Below are 5,425 nucleotides of genomic sequence, written 5' to 3'. Positions count from 1 at the left end.
AATAACTAAGAAATAATAGAAAGAATTTAAGAGCTGAGAAGTCGATAATTGTCATTTCTGACATGCTGTAACAAAACAGGTGAGAGGAGAGACTACAGTACTTTGGAGGGACTGGAGTGGAGGTGGGAGAACATGCGAGTAGGTGATGCCAGAGCCAGCTACAGAAAATGACAGCTGAAGTTCTGAGAATGGAGGAGTTGGCATGATTTAAAGGCAGATCCCTTGAAGATATGTTAGAGATTGAAAACTAAGAGTACAGTGAAACAGTGTATATTTATTCTTTTAAACGTGTGACTTATGTGTTAGGCACTGTTAGGAAGTATGGACACACTGTTGAAGAAAAGAGACTAAGTTCTAAATAATCACTCAAGAAATCAGGATAAGAATGAGTTAGTGTTGTTTACCCAAACCAAGGTTGATTGTAGGAATTATGATCAGCCACATAAAATGAACCACAGAGATTTAATGGACAACAACTGTAACTAAGGAAAGTCTAAGCAGAAGCCAAGTGAGTTTTAAAGTTAACAGATTTGTAGTGAGAATGGGAAGTAAAGCTTAGTGCAGGAAACAACCCTGAGGTATTATGAAGGAAAAAAACAACAGTAAAGTAAACTACTTGCTGAATTTTCTCTTCTTAAAGGATAGATTTACTTATTTTTTAGGTACTGGGGATTGAACCTAGGGGTCCTTAATCAGTGAGCCACATGTCCAGCCCTTTTTATTTTAAGACAGGGTCTTGCTAAGTTGTGAGACTGGCCTTGAACTTGCAATCCTCTTGCCTCAGCCTCCCAAACTCACTGGGATTACAGGTGTGCACCACCACACCCCTCTTATAGAACAGATTTAAGAATGCCTGAAAGAGATCTATCACAATGGAAAGGACTGAAAATGCTAGAGAGAAGTGAAAAAGAAAAAAGAAAAACTCACAGCACACTTTAAGGAGTATATCAAACAAACTAGAAAAAACTATTATGAAAGAATGAGAAGTTTGTTTTTTGGTTTTGGTTGTTTTGTTGGTTTTTTAAAAAATATTTTAGTCTTTAGGGTTTTATATGTATTATATTTAGCTGTAGGTGGACACAATACCTTTATTTTATTTTTATGTGATGCTGAGGCTCAAACCCAGGGTCTTAGGCCGAAGTAGGTGAGTGCGCTATCACTGAACCACAACCGAGCCCCGTTGATTGTTTTTTTCTGAGGTGAGTCTTACTATGTTGCCTGGGCCAGCCTCAAACTCCTGGGCTCAAGAGGTTCTCCTGCCTCAGGCTCCCACACAGCTGGGATCATATGCTGTGCCCACATGCTGTGCCCATCTCAGAAATCTGGTTTTAAGTTTTATGGACACAAAGGTCATTTTGAAAGTTAGGAGTCTTTAAAAAGATACTCCTAAGACATTCCAAAAGTACACCCAACACCTGATTCCTTTAAAATTTACTTTCCACTTTTCATCTGCTTATAACAATGACTTACCTAAGCAGGCATGTCCTGCAAATGAGTTCCAGGGCTCTTCTCCTTGTTCTAATTTGAGGATCACATCAGGTTTGGTCATGTCACATCCTGATAAGGGAAAAGAGATTTATGTTGGTTGGGCTTCAATGCCTGTGAAAGATAAAGATGTATGTTCAATATTGCAAATTAAGGTTCTCATTCATGAAACCTTGCAACAGGCAAGGGAGACCCATCATCCTTTCAATGAACCAAATTCATCACCTCTTTCCCTTGAAATTCAAGACTATACACTTTCGTACTTTGAGATGAAATATATGCTTCTAACAGTTTCAAAGAGAGTATTTCTTACCCACGGAGATGAGGTGGCAATAGTTTTCTAACATCACATCCATGTATAGAGTCTTCTGAGCAGAATTTAGGTGCTGCCACTCCTGACTGAAGTCCACAGTCACATCTTTGAATGACACTGATTCCTATAATGCATTGAAATTGTGATCACAACAGATTAACGAAATATTGAGGCCTACTCGGTCCTGCTTTTTTGTGTTATTCACAGGAAAACTTGTTAAGAAAGATATCATTTTTCCTGTTTTGTGATTTTCCTTATAGGGAAACAAAACCCTCTGAACTTCTAAATGCCTTGTAAAAACCTTGTAAAAACAATTACTACCAAGTCAGTTTATATCCAAAACTTGTATTGGTTTATTAGGAGACCAAAACAAAGAAAACATTGTTGCTGCTCAAGAGAAATTAGAGCCTCAGACCAAGAAAGTAACTGAACTGTAACAAACTATAAATGCACATACTCATATGGATTTATGAATATGTCAAAATGAACCTATTATGTTAAAGTATAATGTACTAACAAAATCCTTAAAAAAAAAAAGTATTTGTGAACACAAATCTCCAATGTGTTCCAAGTACAGCATAGAAGTATATCACAAAGGTAGAACTAATTTCTCAGTTTTCACTAAGGTAAATTTTTTCACCTTAAAATGAATGTTTTGGGCTGGGGTTGTGGCTCAGTGGTAGAGTGCTTGCCTAACTCACATGAGGCACTGGGTTTGATCCCTAGCACCACATAAAAAACTAAGTTAGCAAAATAAAGGTATTGTGTCCATGTACAAATAAAAATTTTTTTTAAATGAATGTTTTGGGAGTGGAGTTATGGCTCAGTGGTACAGCACTTGCCTTGCATGTGTTGAGGCACTGTGTTTGATTCTCAGCACACATATAAATTAATAAAAAAGGTCCATTGACAACTTAAAAATTTGTTTTTAAATGAATGTTTTATGCAGGAAGAAATGGTTCTAAGGTGCATAGTGGGATTTTCAATATCCACATGAAAGAGTAAACTGCTCAGGAAAACACTTTCTCAGACAGTAGTTATAAAATCTGGACAAAATATGTAATAAACAACTAAAACAAAGTACTGGAAATTAATTTTATGACTTTTTGGGAATGCCTAAGACCTGTAGCTCTCCAGGCAGAAATGCATCACTTCCCCAGTCATGACAGAACAGAATTCAGGGCTGGTCAGTGAGCTGGAAACTTAATTCTGAAAGTGAGAGAACTATACAAAGGATGAGACTCAATAACTGAGTGTAAACTCTGCTAAATCCCCTGGTTAACAGTTATATTATGTATGTGTTGGAGAGCTCACAGAGTGCTGAGCAAAAAGCAGACAGAAAAACAAAAGCAAAAACAAAAGAATCTTGAAAATCAGAAGTGTACCTAGTGACATTTTAAGATTTCTGCTTTTGTGACTGGTGGTATTGCACAACCTGCTCACAAATCAAGCAAAAGAAACTGAAGCTTTATTGGATTGAGCTGGGCTTAGGGTTAACAAAGCAGAGGAAGTATTAGGGATATGGAAAACAGAATCACAAAGATCTGGAGGTCATTTCAAAGTAATCCCACAAAGATAGAAATGGCATGACTGCTTCAAGTGGTGCTTGGTGACCTTTTCTACTATTTTGGCATGAAAACAGCCACAGACAATATTGTGTTTCCTTTCCCTCCCTCCCCATCCCCCTTCTTCCCTTTCCTTCCTTTCCTTCTTCCCCTTCCTTCCTTCCTTCCTTCCTTCCTTCCTTCCTTCTTCCCTCCCTCCCTCCCTCCCTTCCTTTCTTTTACTGGGTTAAACCCAGGAATTTTCTACTGAATTATATACCTAGCCCTTTTTATTTACTTATTTATTTTTTAATTTTGAGACAGGGTTTTGCTAAGTTGTTGAGGCTGACCTTGAACTTGGAATCCTTTAGTTTCAGCCCGCAGAATAGCTGAGATTACAGGCATGTGCCACTACACTCCATTTTGAAAATTTTTGTTTCAGTAAAACTTACTTATGGATGCTGAAATTAGAATTTTATGGAATTTTCATATGTTGGGAATATTTTTCTTTTGAATTTTTCCAAACATTTTAAACATAAAAACTATTCTTAAGGTCTGGGCCTGCAGCTCAGTGATAAGAGTGCTTGCTAATCATGTGTCCTTGGTTCAATACCCAGTGCAGCCAAACAAAACAAAACAAACAAAAAACAAGAAATCTAAAAATATCTTAGCTCATACTCTACAAAAACAGGAAACTGGGGCTGGGGTTGTGGCTCAGTGACAGAGCACTTGACTGGCATGTATGAGGCCCTGGGTTCAATTCTCAAATACCACATATAAATAAGTAAATTAAATAAAGGTCCATGGACAACTCAAAAAATATACATTTAAAAAAAAACGGAAGCTGTTTGAATTTCATTTATCACATACATGGCATATAGACCAAAGATGGGGGGGGATCAGTAAATAAAACTGACATGTTGCAAAATAGGTGCATTTTATCTTAAATAACTTAATATTAACCTTAAGTAAACCTTGATAAGTTAAAGACTGCATACTTTAATGTTCAAGTAACCATTAAAAATGAAGATATAGCTGGTGTGGTGGCACACCTGTAATCCCAGCAGCTCGGAGGCTGAGGCAGGAGGATCGAGAGTTCAAAGCCAGCCTCAGCAAAAGTGAGGTCCTAAGCAACTCAGTGAGACTTTTTCTCCAAATGCAATACAAAATAGGGCTGGGGATGTGGCTCAGTGGTCGAGTGACCCTGAGTTTAATCCATAGTACCCCTGCCAAAATGCAGATAGAAAATGTCAATAAAGGAATTAAAATTAATTACAGCAATGGACTTAACACAAAATACAACAGGATATAGGAATAGATCACCAGAAGCTGGTTAGAAGGAACTACATACACATTACTAAGTGAAAGAAGCCAATCTGGAAAGGCTACCTACTGGATGATTCCAATGATATGACATTCCAGAAAAGGCAAAATTTTAGAGTGGTTGCCAGGGGTCAGAGGAAAAAGGATAAATATTTTTTTATTTTTTACCTTTTCTGCAGTGCTGGGATTGAACCCAGGCCTCATACATACCAGCTACACCCCCAGCCCAAGTGAATATTTTATTTCAGAAAATTAACATATTTTAACTAAACATTACAATGAACTTCCTAAATCCTCAAAAGGCATTTGACATATTGTATACTAATCTACAATACAACAGTAATAATGAAAATAAATAGGAATCAATGTATAATTCCTTAATGATTGATACAGTGTGCACACACAAAGTCAATTTTCTTCCAAAGTTCAATGTTAAGGAAACTTAAGCCTATATTTTTTCTTTCCACTCTTTTTTATTGGTGCATTACAGTTGCACAGAATGATGGGGTTTGTTGTTGTATATTCATACATGCACACAATATAACCATATAATTTGGCCAATATAACTCCCCAGCACTCCCGGCCACCTGCCATTCCTTCCTCCATTGATCTCCCTTTGATTTTCATGAGATCCCAACCACCCACTATCTTTTCCTCTTTCCTCCCTAGCTTCCACATGAGCGAAAACATACAACGCTTGACCTTCTGAGTTTGTCTTATTTCATTTAACATAATAATCTTTAGTTCCATCCATTTTCCT

The sequence above is a fragment of the Sciurus carolinensis genome, unplaced genomic scaffold (assembly GCF_902686445.1).
Source record: "Sciurus carolinensis unplaced genomic scaffold, mSciCar1.2, whole genome shotgun sequence".
In the NCBI taxonomy this organism is placed as follows: Eukaryota; Metazoa; Chordata; class Mammalia; order Rodentia; family Sciuridae; genus Sciurus; species Sciurus carolinensis.
The sequence above is the reverse complement of the archived record's forward strand: the minus strand, read 5'-3'. Positions refer to the sequence as shown.